Below are 18,180 nucleotides of genomic sequence, written 5' to 3'. Positions count from 1 at the left end.
ATACTGAAGTGAAAAACTGAGAGATTTTGATGGACTCAACAGATGAAAAAGTAGGTTACTTTTCTCTATTCCTTCTGCCAAAAAAACCTAAAGACCCTGGGGGTTGTATATAAAACAAACATAAGAAGAGAGAAGAAAGTGGACCAGCTAGGGAATCTCAGCACCCAAAAAAGGATCTAGTGATTTCTGTGAGTTTTCTTTTTGCCTCTTATATCCAAGATTTGGAGCTAAGAAGTCAGCCTGGAAACCCCAAGAAGCACAGACAAAAACAAACAGAAACGGGAAAGGGGCAGCCTGGCAAGGCAGAAAAAGTTTCAGATAATAATTGTTCTACTATAACAAAAAACAAAAACAAAACAAAAAAAACACTACAAAGCCCCATGGCCTCACCCACACCAACACCAGCAAAAGCCCAGTGGGGAGTCTAGACTCCTACCTTCTTGAGGCTGTAACACGGTGCCCAAACACACCCACAGAGCTGGCAGGCCTCGAAGAAGGCCAAACAGGGAGCTGAAACTTTCACCCCCACTAGGAGATGGTGTCAGTGGAGGCCATAAGAGGAGTAGAAATAAGGCACTCTTACACCCCGATCCACATAGCTCAGTGGAGAGCTCAAACGCCCAGCCCTTGTTAGCACTGAGGAGCCCTCTAGACTTGTACCCCTACTTGACAGGAATAAGGGTTTACCATCTCCCCTGCTACTGCCATAGAGCATCAAAAGAAGCCAGCAAAGCAGAAGGTTTAAATTAGATTCAGAGTCTCATAAAATAACACTACAAAGGTCCAGGTTTCAAACTCACTAATCAGACCAAGAACCAGGAAGATCTCAAACTGAATGAAAACAAGAAATATTTTTCCAAAACAGAAAACTCATTGCACAGGTTCAGTAACAGAAGGAAAGGGACAAAGGCAAGGACCAGTCAACTGAGATAGAACAAGGGAAATTAGCCAATCTAAACAACAGAGAGGAAATTAACTGGAAAAATTAAATAAATAAACAGAGTCTCAGAGACCTGTGGAACTATAACCAAAGTTTACCATTTTGTCACTACAGTCCCAGAAAGAGAGGACAAAGAGGACAGAGCTGCAAGAAGAAAAAGAGGAAGAAGGAGAAGGAGAAGGAGAAAGAGAAAGAGAAAGAGAAGGAGAAGGAGAAGGAGAAGGAGAAAGAGAAAGAGAAAGAGAAGGAGAAGGAGAAGGAGAAGGAGAAGGAGAAGGAGAAGGAGAAGGAGAAGGAGAAGCAGGAGAAGGAGAAGAAGGAGAAGGAACAATGCCTGAAACATTTTCCAACTTTGGAAAACATACAGGTCTAAGAAGTACAGTAAATCCCAAAATAGGATAAACTCAAAGAAACTCACACCAAGGCACATCAAAGTCTAACTTCAGAAAACTAAAGGTGAACAGATTTGAACAGAATTGAAATCATACAGCATGCATTCATAAACAATACACGTCTAAATAACCCATCAGTCAAAGAGGATGTCTCAAGTAAAATTAAAAGAACATTGAACTGAATGAAAATGAAAATAAAATATATCAAAATTTGTGGAACACGGTTAAAGTAGTGCGAAGAAGGAAATTTATAGCGCTAAATACATACGTTAGAAAAGAAGAAAGTCTAAGTCAATTTTCTAAGCTCCTACATCCAGAATCTACAAAAGGAACAAAATAAACCCCAAACAAGAAGGAAATTCTAAAGATAAGAACAGAAATCGGTGAAACTGAAGACAAAAATAGAGAAAAGGCGGCTGATTCTTTGAAAACAATAATAAACTTGACAAATTCTAGCTAGACTGACAAAGAAAAAGGAAAGAAGATACAAACTACCAGTGTTAGGAATGAAACAAGGGATACCACTATGAACCCCACAGACATCAAAAGTATAAGAAGAGAATACCACCACCAACTTTAAACATATAAATGTGATAACTTAGGTGAAATGGACCAATTTTTTAAAAGTACAAACTGCTACCACTCACCTAATATGAAACAGATCACTCAAATTTTCTTATAACTATTAGGGAAATTGAATTTGTAATTTAAAGTTTCCCAGGGGTACCTGGGTGGTTCAGTCAGTTGAGCATCCGACTCTTGATTTCAGCGCAGGTCATGATCTCATGGTTAGTGAGTTTGAGTCCTGGGTGGGGCTCCACACTGACAGCACAAAGCCTGCTTAACATTCTCTCTCTCTCCTCTCTCTCTGCCCCTCCTCCACTCCTACACATGCACGTGCTCTCCTGCCCACCCACCCACCCCCCGCCAAAAATGAATAAATAACCTTCAAAAAAACCCCACAGAACAGTAGTCCTCATTAATATAAACACAAATCTTATTGACAATACATTAGCAAATAGAATTCAGGAATATCTAAAAGGTTTATATGCCATGACCAACTAGATTTCATTGCAGAGATACAAGCCTGGTTCAATACTGAAAATCAATCAATGCAATCCAACTTGTTAACAGGGTAAAGAAGAAAAACTGCATTAACACATAAAATGATACAGAAAAAGGGGTGCCTGGCTGGCTCAGTCAGGGGAGCGTGAGACTCTTGATCTTGGGATTGTGGGTTCAAGCCCTCTATTAGGTGTAAAGATTACTTACATAAATAAAACTTTTTTAAAAATTGATATAGAAAGGCCTTCACAAAATTAAACACTTACTCATGATTTCGAAAAAATATTCTCAGAAAAGTAGGAATAGAGTGGAACTTCCCCAAACTGACAAGAAATGTATACAAGAAATCTACAACTAACGTTATACTTCATGGTGAAAGACCATGTTTTCCTCCTAAGAGCTGCAACAAAGCAAGGATGTTCACTCTCATCATTCTTATTCAGCATAATGCTAGAAATCCCAACCAATGCAACAAGGCAAGAAAAAGAAATAAAAATATATGTATCAAAAGGAAGAAATGAAACTAGAGTAAAACTTGTGGAAGACATGACTGTCTATATAGAAAATCCTCAGAGGGGCACCTGAGTGGCTCAATTGGTTGAACATCTGACTTTGGCTCAGGTCATGATCTGACAGTTTGTGAGTTCAAGCCCCGCATTGGGCTCTGTGCTGACAGCTCGGAGCCTGGAGCCTGCTTTGGATTATTTGTCTTCCTCTCTCTCTGCCCCTCCCCTACTCATGCTCGCTCATTCCCTCTCTCCCTCTCTCTCTCAAAAATAAGTAAACATTAAGAAAATTTTTAATTAAAAAAAAAAAAGAAAAAGAAAATCCTAAGAAATCTTGGGGCGCTTGGGTAGCTCAGTTGGTTAAGTGTCCAACTCTTGATTTTGGCTCAGGTCACAATCTCACAGTTCATGAGATCAAACCCTCCATCAGGCTCTGCACTGATACCACTGAGCCTCTTGGGATTCTCTCTCTCCCTCTCTATGCCCCTCCTCACTCATGTGCATGTGCATATGCTCTCTGTCTCTCAAAAAAAATAATAAACTTAAGAAAAAAGAATATCCTAAGAAATCTACAAAGATCTTAGACAGTTAATAAAAGTTCAGCAAGGTCAAACAATGTAGGATAATTACACAAAAGTCCATTGCATTTCTATATTCTGGCAGCAAACACATGTACATCAAAATTAAAAATTAGAAAACATTTATAATTGCTAAAAAATAAAATAAAACACTTAGGGGCAAATCTAACACAACATGTAGAGTACTTGTATGCTGGAAACTACAAAATTCTCATGAAAGAAATCAAAGAAGACATAAACAAATGGAAAGATATATGCTGTTCATTGATTGGAAATATCAACATAATAAAGATGTCAATTCCCACCAAATTAAATATACAATTTTCCTAAGGCTGCCGTAACAAGTTACCACAAACTAAGTGGTTTAAAACGAGATTTTTTTTTTCTCACAGTTCTGAAGGCCAGAGTCTGAAATAAAGGGGTTGGCAGAATTGATTTCTTCTAGGGTCCTTGAGAGAGATTGGTTATGTGGCTCTCTTACCCTCTAGTAATTCCCAGCAATCCTTGGCATTTCTTGGCTTATGACAACATAGTTTCAGTCTCTTCCTCCACCTTCACATGGGTGTCCTCCCTATGTGTCTCTATGTCTCTGTGTGTTCTGTCCTCTTCCTATAAAAACACCAATCACTGAATTTAGTATGACTGCATCCTAAGCCAGTATGACATCATCTTAATTAACTACATCTACAAAGATCCTAATTTCCAAATAACATCACATGCTGATGTTCCAAGCAAACATGTTTCAGGGGGAGGGAGAGGGGACACTCTTCAGTTCCCTACAAAGTTTAACTCAATTCCTATCAAAACCCTGGCAAGATTTTTTTTTAGTAGATATAGACAAGATTATGCTGAAATTTTTATGGAAAGGCGAGAGAACTAGAAAAATTAAAATAAATTTGAAAAAGAACAATGAAGTTAGAAGAATCATTCTACCCAACTTCAAGATTTTTTTAGCTATAGTAATCAACACTATTTAGTATTGGTGGACAATGGAATGGAATAGAGAATCCAGAAATAGCTCATACACATATGCCCAAGTGATTTTTGACATGGGTATAAAAGTAGGTCTATGGAGGAAAGACAGCCTTTCAACAAATAGTGCTAAAGCAGGTGAATATTCATCCATGAGGGAAAAAAAAATAAACCTCAATTGAAACCTCGCATCTTCTATCAAATTTAACTCAAAATGAATCATAGGCTTAAATGTAAAATGTCAAACTATAAATCTCTTAGAAGAAAATATTCACCAGCTAGAGTTAGGAAAAGAGTTCTTAGATTTAACACAAAGAACACAACCCATAGCAAGAAAAAAATAATAAATTGGACTTCATCAAAATTTACAACTTTTGCTCCATAGAAGACCCTGTCAAGATGATTTAAAAAAAAGAAAAGAAAAAAAAAGGTGCAGACTGAAAGAAAATATTTGTAAACCACATATCTGACAAAAGTCTAGTATCTAGAGGGGTGCCTGGGTGGCCCAGTTGGTTGAGCATCCAACTTCGGCTCAGGGCATGATCCCACAGCTTGTGAGTTCGAGCCCCACATCAGGCTCTGTGCTGGCAGCTTGGAGCCTGGAGCCCGCTTCAGATTCTGTGTCTCCCTCTCTCCCTGCCCCTCCCCTGCCCACACTTTGTCTCTCTCTTTCTCTGAAAATAAATAAACATTTTTTAAAAATTTAATAAAATAAACTTAAAAAGCATAAAAAAAGAGAAGGCACTGGCAGGAGATGGGAGTAGAAAGACTTTGAATGGATGCTGTCTTTCTTTTGGATAGGAAATCAGAGATTAATTAGAATGGATTCTTACCCCCTCTTTTTCCACATCAGCCATAGAAATCCATTAAGATATCAAAATGCACCTACACACATATACACAAATATCCTTGTGTCCCAAAAGAAAAACAGAATGCTGAAAAATCAAAACCATGGGGCGCTTGGGTGGTTCAGTCGGTTGAGCGTCTGACTTCAGCTCATGTCATGATCTCGCAGTCCGTGAGTTCGAGCCCCGCGTCAGGCTCTGTGCTGATGCCTCGGAGCCTGGAGCCCGCTTCCGATTCTGTGTCTCCCTCGCTCTCTCTGCCCCTCCCTGCTCACGCTCTGTCTCTCTCTGTCTCTCAAAAATAAATAAACGTTTAAAAAAAAATTTTTTTAATAAAAAATGAAACAAAAAAGAAAAATGTGAAAAAGGAAAGGAAATACACACTTCGGTGAGATGTGGTATTAGTAGAAGGAGTACTAGGAATCGTAGCAGCACTGACCATTTGCTGAGCACACAATAACAGCCACCTATGAAGACCTTCCCCTGCGTTACCTCATCTGGTCATTTTCAAGTAAATTCCACCAATGTGCCAATTTTACAGATGAAGAAATCAAGGACTGCAGAAGTGAAGCCACACAGCTGGGAGACAGCCAAGCAGGGTAGTACAGCCTGACTTGAAAGCTGGCGGTCATCCCTGAGGCGCTGTCCACCTGTTCCCAAGAACAGAAAATGACCTCATGGGGCGCCTGGGTGGCGCAGTCGGTTAAGCGTCCGACTTCAGCCAGGTCACGATCTCGCGGTCCATGAGTTCGAGCCCCGCGTCGGGCTCTGGGCTGATGGCTCAGAGCCTGGAGCCTGCTTCTGATTCTGTGTCTCTCTCTCTCTCTCTGCCCCTCCCCCGTTCATGCTCTGTCTCTCTCTGTCCCAAAAATAAATAAACGTTGAAAAAAAAATTAAAAAAAAAAAAAAAAGAAAATGACCTCATGACAGACCGTGTGGCGTTGACCTTGAGGTGCCCCCTACCTGGAAAACCGGAAGAGACAGTAACCCAGGGACACCAGGGCTGGAGCCCAGGAGCTCAGCCTTCCAAATTTAAACATCCACAGAGTGTGGAAAAACTCAGGCCCCAATTCTGACAACCTTGATTCCCAGTGTTTTTCATCACGTGACCTCCAAACATCCATTTGAAGTCTGGTGCTGTCTCTGTAAGGATGGAATTAAAATGAGAACACCCTTAAAGTGTTAATTTGTTGGGCTTTGTTATGACTGTTCGTGATGGCAATTATTTAAATGATACTGGTTAATTTGTTTTATTGTTTCACATAGTTTGATTTATTTGCTATTTATCGGTTCACTTATATAATGAGTAGGGTTAGATTAATAGATTTTAGAATGTAAATTCATTTCCACTAATGTTTATGAGCTACGTTTGTAGATGGGTTTAAATAAAAACACAACCAGGAATCAGGCTTACAGTACATTTTTGAAGTGATAAAGTAAAGATTCAAATATGTTCCAGGAAGAGATAAGAGACTCAGATTCACAAAGAAAACGACCCCACCAGAGACGGAAGCCACGGTCAAATTCAGTCACATGGTAAATAGGCCTCCTTTTCTCCTGGTCCACCTCCAGCCCCCGCCAAAATTAAAAATTATAAAATAATAATCCCAGGGTCATGAATACGTAATGTGGGAGGCGTCGCTGAGAAAGGTTTCCACCCTGTCCTGCTCAGAGCTGGTTTTGTGGTATCGTGACAGAGTGTTATCCGAGACCCGAGCTCTGGGGACCCCTTCTAGATCTTGCTGCTGCCCTACTGAATGGGATGCCTGAGGAGGAGTAGAGGGCACATAGGAGATGTTGGAGTTCGCTGTGAAACCCGTGCCTGCCCAGAACTGAGCAAGCTATTCACGCTGATCTTACAGAAGTAAACTGGGAATAAATCACTCCCGCCCTTGCAAAGAACGAACCTTTTCTAAGCACCTGGGTAGTGCTCAGCACATGAAAAGAATCTGTTGGTAAAGCGGGTTGTGGTGCCCAGGATGAACGGATTCATCTCACTACAAACAGCCAAAACAGTCACGGGGTACCTGCCCTGGCCTGAACCCCCGAGCCCAGTTCTTAAGAAGTCCGGGTGCCCCGCACAAGCCAGTTAACTCTGCATAAAGCAACGGTGTTGTTATGGGGCCGGCTGAAAATGGAAAGTTTGAATAGATGGCTTAATTTCTCCAGGCATTAGTGATTGTGTTTTCTTTGTTTGTTTGTTTTTAAGATTTTATGTTTTTTAAGTAATCCCTACACCCAGTGTGGGCTCTAACTCACAACCCTGAGATCAAGAGTTGCGGACTCCAGCAACTAGAAGCTTGGGTGGCTCAGTGGGTTAAGCGTCTGCCTTCAGCTCAGGTCATGATCTCACAGCTTGTGGGTTCGAGCCTCGCGTAGGGTTCTGTACTGACGGCTTGGAGCCTGAAGCCTGCTTCGGATTCTGTGTCTCCTCCTCTCTCTGCCCCTCCCCCACTCATGCTCTGTCTCTTTCTCTCTCTCTAGCTCTCAAAGATAAATAAACATTTTAAAAAATGTACATAAAAAGAGTCACAGACTCCACCAACTGAGGCAGCCAGGCGCCCCTGTTTTCTTTTAAACTTATTTAAAATTTTACATATCTTTTAGATGTCTTCCATAGGTAAATGTTTCATAAGAAAATGTCTAGGAAAGGGGCACCTGGGTGGCTCAGTCGGTTGGGCATCCAACTTCGACTCAGGTCCGATGTCACTGTTTGTGGGTTCGAGCCCCGCATCGGGCTCTGTGCTGACAGCTCAGAGCCTGGAGCCTCCTTCCAACTCTGTGTCTCCCTCTCTCTTTGCCCCTCCCCCACTCCCACTCTGTCTCTCTCAAAAATAAATCAACATTAAACAAAATTTTTTTTTAGAAAATGTCTAGGCGACACGAAGAAACTGCTCTAGACATGAAAAATTGAGAGTCGTCAGAATCCGTGTTTGCCTAAGAGAGACACACGTGTGCACGTTCACTTATAAAAACTATTTACGGGTTTTGAACTACATCATGTTAAGCCTCCAAGTAAATTACTGTTTGGAATGTAGGAGGAGGCTGAAGACTGGATAAGTGAAAGTATAATTCTAGCTTTACATTAAGGACCTAAATTCTTAAGACTTGGTGTTCACAACCGTTAGAAGCATAAGCTACAGAGGCAACAATAGGCCTCCCCTGTCCCCCAGGCCACACTCTGGATGTGCAGCTCCCCCATTCTGTTCATTCACCCTTAAACTGAGAAGTGACACTTCAAGGGGCGCCTGGGTGGCTCAGTTGGTTGAGCATCTGACTCTTGATTTCGGCTCAGGTCACGATCTCATGGTTTGTGGGATTGAGCCTTACGCTGGGCTCCGTGCTGACAGCACAGAGCCTGCTTGGGATTCTCTCCCTCTCTCTCTGCTCCTCTCCTTCTCATTCTCTCTCTCTCTCTCTCTCTCTCTCTCTCTCAATAGATAAACACTTTTTGAAAAAGGGTAACACTTCAAGATGTTCGCTTCCGGTCACAATGGAATGACAGGAGCTGGATTTACCCACTTGCCTTAAACAACTAAGAAACAGGACAAAACACATGAAAAATATACGAAACTTCAGATCGCAAACAGTGGATCCCTAGGTGAAGGGAGAGCCCTGGAGTTGTTCCCACACTCCCCTGGTGGGGGAGAGGGTGGGGACGGGGGAGGTCCCAGGCCACAGTGGAGGCAGGGAGTCCAGGTGAAGCCCAGCAGTCTCCCTGAGTTGAGAGCTGGGACTTCAGGAAGGCCAAAAGTCTAGATGTCACAGAGAGAGTTCTGGAAATCCGCAGCGAGTCTGCCTGGAGTCTTCAGCCAAGTACTCATCAGACCATGCCCCTGAGGAAACTACTAGAGATCAGGAGAGAGCTACTCCAACGGAGCAGGCAGAACCATCCTTAGAGCTCAGACAGTTTCTGGAATATTCAAGTTCCCTCCTGCCAGAGTGGAAAAACCTCACAATACACAGGGCGTTGAGCAGCGGTACTCAGAAGGGAACTGTTGCAGTGGTGGGAAAGAAGTAGTCCCAGACCTTTAGGCTGTTCTGGTCTCACCTGCAAAGTTTAAAAGTCAGCCTTGGGGCGCCTGGGTGGCTCAGTCGGTTGAGCGTCCAACTTCGGCTCAGGTCATGATCTCACGGTTCATGAGTTCGAGCCCCACGTCTGGCTCTGTGCTGACAGCTCGGAGCCTGGGAGCCTGCTTCGGATTCTGTGTCTCCCTCTCTCTCTGCCCCTCCCCTGCTGCTTGTGTTCTCTCTCTCTCTCTCTCTCACTCTCAAAAATAAACATTTAAAAAATGAAAAATAAAAATAAATAAAACTTCAAAAATCAATCAAAGTAAGCCTCAAAAGGATCAAACTGCTTCTGAGAATCTGAACTGCACCTCCACACACAGCTCAAAAATATTTAAAAGAATAAAAGAATATTCAGCTCCCAACAAGATAGAATTCACAGTGTCGGGGGTCCAATCAAAAACCACCAGCCATGCGAAGAAGCAGGAAAGAAAAATCAATCAAAACTGACACAGAAATAATAGAGAGTACAAAATTAGTAGACAAGGATATTAAAACAGTTGTTAAAACTAGCTTCTAGGGGCGCCTGGGTGGCTCAGTCAGTTGGGCGTCCGACTTCGGCTCAGGTCATGATCTCGCAGTCCGTGAGTTCGAGCCCCATGTCGGGCTCTGTGCTGACAGCTCAGAACCTGGAGCCTGTTTCGGATTCTGTGTCTCCCTCTCTCTGACCCTCCCCCGTTCATGCTCTGTCTCTCTCTGTCTCAAAAATAAATAAACGTTAAAAAAAATTAAAAAAAAAAAACAAAAAAAAAAAAACAAAAAAAACTAGCTTCTACACATTCGAGAAGGTAGGGAAAGCAAAAGCATGCCAAAGAGAAATATGTACACTATTTAAAAGGCCCAAATAAAACTTCTGGAGGTTAAAAAAAAAAGTCTGAAATAAAAATATATCGGATAGTATTAAAAATGAGACCTCCTATTATTTTTGTTAGGATTAAGGTAAAAAATTTAAAATGCTTAAGCACATACAGGGTATTTCATTTGTGTCGATAATTGATTTAATAAAATAATAAGGATTTGGTTTTAAATTCAGATTGGCATACGAGCACCTGGGTGGCTCAGTCCGTTGAGCGTTGGACTCTTGATTTTGGCTCAGGTCGTGATCCCAGAATCATGGGATCAAGCTCTGTGTCAGGCTCCCTGCTGAACATGGAGGCTGCTTAAGATTCTCTCTCTCTTTGTCTCCCTCTCCCCCACTCCCCCACTCTCTCTCTCTAAAATATTAATTAATTAATTAGTTAATTAATTAATGAAATCCAGATTGGCATAATAATAGCTAACATTTACTTAGTATCTACTTGGGTTCTGTACGGTGCTAAGGACTGTAATTTCAATATTTCTAAGTCATACAAGTAAATTTTAGATACCAATAAATATGAGGATTTGGTTTTGTTGTTATTACTAGGGTTTGATTTCCAAATTTAGTTTTGGCATTCTGATCTTTTTCTTTTTTTTTAATTTTTTTTTTAACGTTTATTTATTTTTGAGACAGAGCATGAACGGGGGAGGGGCAGAGAGAGAGGGAGACACAGAGTCGGAAGCAGGCTCCAGGCTCTGAGCCATCAGCCCAGAACCCGATGTGGGGCTCGAACTCATGGACCGTGAGATCGTGACCTGAGCTAAAGTCAGACGCTCAACCAACTGAGCCACCCAGGCGCCCCTTCTGATCTTTTCCTATCTCTCTTTTTACACGGTGGTTAAAAACAGCATCAAACTGGGGCACCTGGGTGGCTCAGGCTGTTAAGTATCTGACTCTTGGTTTCAGCTCAGGTGACGATCTCACCGTTTGTGAGTTCGAGTCCCAGATTGGGCTGTGCACCGACAGTGTGGGGCTTGCTTGGGATTATCTGTCTCTCCATCTGTCTCTGCCCCTCCCCTACTGTCTTTCTCTCTCTCTCTCTCTCTCAAAATACATAAATAAACTTAAGAAAAAAATCATCCATTAAAAAAAAAGCCAACATCAAACTACGTGACAAGCTAAAAGCCTTATTGCCATGGCATACAATGTCCGAAAGAGCATTCCACTGCAGGACGTTTAAATTTCTTAATTCAACTTAAAAAAAAAAAGTCACACAGAGAAATGGATATTTTACATAATTCTACCTTTATCCTGGTATTTTTAAAGTTTATTTATTTTGAGAGAGTGAGAGAGACATAGAGCATAAGCAGGGGAGGGGCAGAGAGAGAGGGAGAGAGAGAATCCCAGGCAGGCTCCACGGTCCTCACTGACCCCGACTTGAGGCTCGATCTCACAGACAGCAAGATCATGACCTGAGCTGAAACCAAGAGTCGACTGTTCAAGGGACTGAGCCACCCCGGCACCCCTACCTCTATCTTAATATTAATAACACTTATACAGCACTTTCTAGTCTACATGTTTATTATAAACATCCCCTCATTTTGACTCTACAACACATGAGGTCATCGTTATCCACATTAAACAGAAAGGAAACCGAGGCCCAGAAAGATGCATTCGTTAGCCCAAGTTTATATAGCTGATTGGTATAGATCTAGAATCCAACTCTGGGCCCCCTGCCAACTGGGAGATAACCGACTGTACTGTCTCACCTTGTAAATCCCTCAGGCCAGCAAGCCCAGTGCACTGGCCATTTTCCCCTAGTGACAGGAAACACACACACACACACACACACACACACACACACACGCACAGAGAGACCTTCTAGGAATCTCTCAGCATTTTGGCACCTTCATTCTGAAACTTAGACATGAATTTGTCAACAGTTGTCCAGTTCCTTTGGCACATTGCTAGGCTTCAAGTCCCAGCTGTTCTCCTTAACAGCTGTGTGACCAAAGGCAGGGCACTTAACTTCTACACTCCTGAGTTTCCCAACTTATAAAGTGAAACTCCTAACAACTGAGCCTGTCTCAGAAATGTATTTTAAAGATTTTATGAGTCAACATCTTTGTAGGGTTTGCAACTGTACCTGACTTACGGTAAGTGCCCTAAGGGTTTACTATTATTATTGTTATTCCTGCATAGAGATTCTGGGCTAAGGCATGCCCAGATAGCTGGTATAACGTTATTTCTGGACATGTCTGTAAGAGTGTCTCTACAAAAGAATAGTACTTCAACCAGTAGATTGAGTGAAGACTATCCTCACCAAGGCGGGCAGGGCTCATCCCATCTGTTGAGGGCCTCGATAGAACAAAATGGTGGAGGAAGGAAGATTTCACTGTCTGATGGAACTGGGACAATCATTCTATCTTCTCCCTCAGATATCAGTGCTCCTGGTTCCTGGGCCTTTGGATTCAGACTGGGATTTCTACCACTGATTCCCCAGATTCTGGGGCCTTTGGGCTCCAACTGAGCAATGCCACCTGCTTTCTCGCTTCTCCAGCTTGTAGACAGCAGACCATAGGACTTCTTGGCCTTCATAATTATGTGAGACAATTCTTCCAATAAATATATGTACCTCCTATCGATTCTCTTCCTCAGGCACACCCTGACAAACACACAGGTCCTCTCCATTTTCAACCCATTTCTTAGATAAATGGAAACTGGCCCTGGGCTGAATCACTGGATTTGGCTGTTCTGATGAATATTCCACTCATAACAGAAATTCTCAGTTAGGGATATGCCAACAAAGGGATTTCCATGTGTTTTGTGTCAAAAGCTAACCACTCAGCTTGGGAACACAAATGGAAATTTGAGTGCCATAACCCTGCAGTGCGTGCATACCCATGCAGACACGCACCCAAATACACCCCAAGTTTCTGCCAGGCTAGACTGGTCGCTCCCTGAAAATGCAGTGGAATTGGTTCTGGCCCAGCCACAGTGCTGAGTTTTTCAGTCCTGGGCAAGCTGTCCCGGGAGGAGATAAAGAATACAGGGTGAGTGAAGATTCTCGTCAGGACATATCAGCATTATTGCCACGGTGAAATGTTGTAACTAATGTGATTTCCCCTCATTCCTACTTTGTTGACTTTCTCAACAGGTACGATGAGAGCCAGTAGTAAGAGGAAAGAATTTAGGAGCCCTTCATTCCGTGACACTTTAAGAAGGATGGCTTCGGAGACTTTTGACCCCCAAAGATCACTCAGAGCCATTTCACAGATAAATAATCTGCACTTGGGCTCTCCCCCCAGCAGTGAATAAGGATCTTGTCACCCCAGGGTCTAGCCGCATGCCCCTCGAAAAATTAATACGGGCGATCCCCAAGTCGGAGAGAGGTAGCGAACACACATTCTTTCATGGCACGCCGTGGCAGTGACTTCGCTTTGGATTTCTTCAAGTCTCTTTTTCAAGTAGAAAATGCGATTATTCTGAACAGCACCATATCGGGGTCCACCACAACTGGACTCTACGTGTAATTTGTGGATGGTGAGTGCAGCAAGACCAAGCCTATACCACCCAAGCCCCGGACTGTCACTTAGGTAGAAGTATACATGTCTCCTTACTCACTGCTTGCTCTTTGCTGCCTAGTATTTCCACCATGCCACGTGTGACAAAGCATCCATTTCCAGGCAACCCTCCATTGCATATTCTTTTTTTTTTTAATTTTTTTTTCAACGTTTATTTATTTTTGGGACAGAGAGAGACAGAGCATGAACGGGGGAGGGGCAGAGAGAGAGGGAGACACAGAATCGGAAACAGGCTCCAGGCTCTGAGCCATCAGCCCAGAGCCTGACGCGGGGCTCGAACTCACGAACCGCGAGATCGTGACCTGGCTGAAGTCGGACGCTTAACCGACTGCGCCACCCAGGCGCCCCTCCTCCATTGCATATTCTTGATGGGAGGTGGCAGGCAGCACCATACTGCAGACCGGAAACACTTTCCGCAGACACACATCCCGCCACGTTACTGCCACCTCGTTGATTTAGGATCGGCATTCGCTAGACCCCCTTCTTCAAGATACTGTGAACTGGGCGCACTGTTCGCCTCAACCGTTGTCTTAACCAGGGCTGGTCATTTCCAACGATCATTCTCCCCATTGGGTTGGCACGGGAAGCATAATCCAAGCGGGAAGCGGGGCTGTCTGTCGTTTTGCTTTTATTGTCTTCTGCATATACAGAGGGGTCCCGGGTGTCCCTTTCCATAGCTAAGTTCAATATTTTGGGCGCAGAACTCAAATTCAGTAGCATGCAGTTATGGAATAAACAAGGAAATGAATCACAACAGCTTGGATGAGGACAAGGCTCTGAAGCCAAGTAACCCACAGAGTGCCCACATTTATAGGCATGGTCGATGTTGCTGCTGATTTTATTTAAAGCTGGGGAATGCGGGACTCAGGCTGCAACAGGGAAAGGCCATTTCAAGGCAAATGCAGGTTCTGCAACTTGCACTCGTGCTGATTGTAAGCCTGGGGTTGGCGAGCCTTGTGCAAAAACCCATACTTTCCAACCAGGCCCCATAATTCCTGACAAGATTAGATCCACCAGCCGGGCACACTTGCAAGAATTTTATGGCAGCCCAGTTCATCAGCATTGCAGCAGATCTCTGGAATGCCAGAGCGTGAAACTGAGCTGATGGGGACAAGGGAAGGCAGCCTGGGAGGAATTATTTCTCGCCTCCGCCCAGCTCTGCGTAATGTTTCTCTTCATTTTGGAGGCACAGAAACTCTCCTGCCCTGGTTCGTGTTGTCGGGACACCAGCGTGCTTCTTTTCCGTATCAGTGAAGTATCCTAGACAGCCACGAGCTCCGTACTGTCACAATATGGCATCTGCCATTTAAAACACCAGTTCATCATGGCCCCTCCCTCGTTCTGTCATTTCATTGGCAGAAGCGTCATTAACTTTGCAGTGACAATTATTAGAGGACCAAGTAAACTGTGGAAATTTGTAAACTCTTGCATGGCTAAATTAAATGCTATTTTAACTAACAGTTAATAGTGTTTACTGCTGTGTAATAGTAATTTTCATTTTTTACTGTATCTAATGACATTCTGATGACTAGAATTCTCTGTAGGGATACCAAATCATTACATTAAGGATGAGTGATTTTAGTATGCAATGACTGATCAGTATAATAATATGTAGACTAATGCTTGAGCTAGTAAATTAAATCATTTGCACCACAGTGTTTGTGAACTAGAATAGGGATTCCATTACGCCATTAAATTATAATGTAGAGCCTGCTTAAAGTAAAATAACAAATGAGCGTCTTAAATTGGTGATGCCTTGGTAGAACACTTTCTTAAGAGGTAGGGAAAAGACAGAAACATTCCTAGTCAGCCCAAACAGCTCATCACTTCCTTAGTAGGTGGCAGGGCCATTGAACTGAATTATAGAGAAAACCCTATAGACACTTTAAAATGTGAGCATAAGAGAGGATTTGCCTGTTGGAGGGAGAAAAAGGAAATAGGACCTCAGGGAAGATTTGGATAATCAACCATGTGAAGAATTGGGTTTTTGTCAGCATGTGACATACAATGAAAAAACACAAATGAAAGGAGACAGAAAGAATTCTCTTTCAATCTCGTGATTGGCCATACCTGGGAGCATGATCAAAGCATAACAGCCCCCCGGGTGAGACCCCTGCTTCCAGGCCACAACCAAGGACTCACCTCCCTGGACTGAAAGTCATCAAGGCTTCCCTAGCTCTCAGAAAAACTAGACCGCACTTCACAACCATGAGTTTCTTATTAAGTCAGCCTCTCCAAAAGCTAAAGCCCGTTCAATGTCTAAGATATGAGATCAATCAAACTCAAGAGACTGCAACACTCAAAGGAAAAAGCCATCCAAGTTTTGAGACTTCCTTTAATCTCAGTGATGCTCAGTCATCAGATCAGGTTTTGGAATCAATAGTAAGGAGACGTCTGAAGAATAGAATCGATAGAGTAAAATACAGGAAGAAGAGAAGCAGTACTAGGACCCTCTTCTTCCTCAAGTAGAGGTTTGAGAGTGGAGTGAGAAGGGGGGTAAACTTTACGATAAAACCTCCGGGTCTTTTGGAAAGGAACATTTAGGAACGAGGTCTACTCCGATCAATTCCACTTAAAATTATTTGGGGGCAGCCATTATGAGTGAGGCATGATGAGAATTCGAGACAAGCATGGAATCAAGAGTTACCATGCAGGACTCTACAAGCACCCAAAGAGAGGCCCTACCTCTGAACATGAAGTAAGAATGGCTTCCCCATTTCTGTCAAGTAGGAGTTGGCCAAACGAAGGAAAGCAGAAAAGGCTTGCCATCATATCAAAAGTCCTAGAGGTTTAAGAAAATGTGTGGTATTAACCAAGCTTCAAGAGTGTAGGAAGGATAACTCTTTTTTTTTTTTAATTTTTTTAACATTTATTTAGTTTTGAGAGAGACAGAGACAGAGTGAGAGCGGGGGAGGGGTAAAGAGAGAGGGAGACACAGAATCTGAAGCGGGCTCCAGGCTCCCGGCTGTCAGCACAGAGCCCTATGTGGGGCTCGAACCCACCAACCGTGAGATCATGACCTGAGCCAAAGTCGGACACTCAACAGACTGAGCCACAGGAGGGATAACTCTTGAATGTCAATAAGAGATTAGATCCTGAAGAGTTTATTGCATAGCACACTATAGGGCTTAGGTTCCCTTTTGAAGGTCATGGTGTCACTAAAGAATTTAAGTCAGAGTGATATAACCAGTGATCGGATTTGTATTCTGGAAAGGTCATTCTGATGGCAATGGGGAGATGCTTTAAAGAAAGGGGGAGGTACCGATGGAGATGTCAGTAAGAAAGTCATGGTGGTAACTATAACAACAGATGATAAAGGCTTGTGAGTGACAGCAAGAAAAGAAAAGCCAAAACATGTATTTAGAAAGTAAGATGATAAGACTATTAACTAGCCTAGGGGACTGACCTAGAATAAGTACTAAATGAATTAGTGCTAGGTATGATACAAGGCACCCATTCATTGGTTGCCTTTATTCACTACTAAACTTTACCCTTCAGTGGCCTCTCTCTGAGAAATACAAGCACCATTAATATTAGATTATCATACATTTCAGTTTCTTTCCCAGGGTATTCAAAAAGAAAAGTTTCATATAACATTATTAGGTGTTTTCTTATAAATTAAGTCACTCTACCCAAGGTGTAATCCAGAGCAAAACATCAGTCTCGAAGATTACATTATTCATGACCGTATTCACTGGGCAAATCCTCTACCAGGGTTGGTGACATCCGTGCCCTGGACAGTACTGATTGGTTTAGGAATGGCCTCCTGGCTCCTACGAGCTAACGAGCCGCCTTGGACACTATCCCTACCAACAGGTGACTTGCCAAAACCACCAAGTTCTCCTTCAGGGAGTCTCAAGTAAAGACAGCGAGATTTACTAAGTCTATAAAGACAGGCGTGAAAAAAGGAGAGACAGAGAAAGCAGTGAAGTCACCAAAGTGGAAGGTCACCCAAGCAAGGAGGAACACATACCTGCTGTGTACAAGGAAACAAACTTTGCGGTTTTGCTAGAGCTTTATTGCGTCCTAAACGATGGGATGTGCAGGTTGTGCACTGCACAAGACCCTCTGGCTGAGGGGATAAGCAGGAACAGCAACAGCAACACAGCTTGCCCCCCACCCACCAGGCCAAGCACATTGGCTTGGCACAGCAACTACCCCAAAGGGGTTGTCTTTTCTACATGTTACAAAGATCCAACAGTAGACAGTCTAGCCTTCTGTGAGACGTGGCGGGTGGAGCCGAAACATTCTCGTGCATTGCTTTTTTCCTCAGGCATCCTTATGGTAAACTGCCATTAAACAGTCTTCAGGAACACATATAGCTTTACCCTGCCCAGCCGCAGATGTGTCTCAGTTTAAACTCTATCACCTATTTTTCTGAACTTCCAGCGCACAGGCTTTCAGGCAAAGCGTGCGTCCCCCTGTGGCACA

Source organism: Prionailurus bengalensis, chromosome B2, assembly GCF_016509475.1.
Source record: "Prionailurus bengalensis isolate Pbe53 chromosome B2, Fcat_Pben_1.1_paternal_pri, whole genome shotgun sequence".
NCBI lineage: Eukaryota > Metazoa > Chordata > Mammalia > Carnivora > Felidae > Prionailurus > Prionailurus bengalensis.
This window is presented reverse-complemented; position numbering follows the sequence as displayed.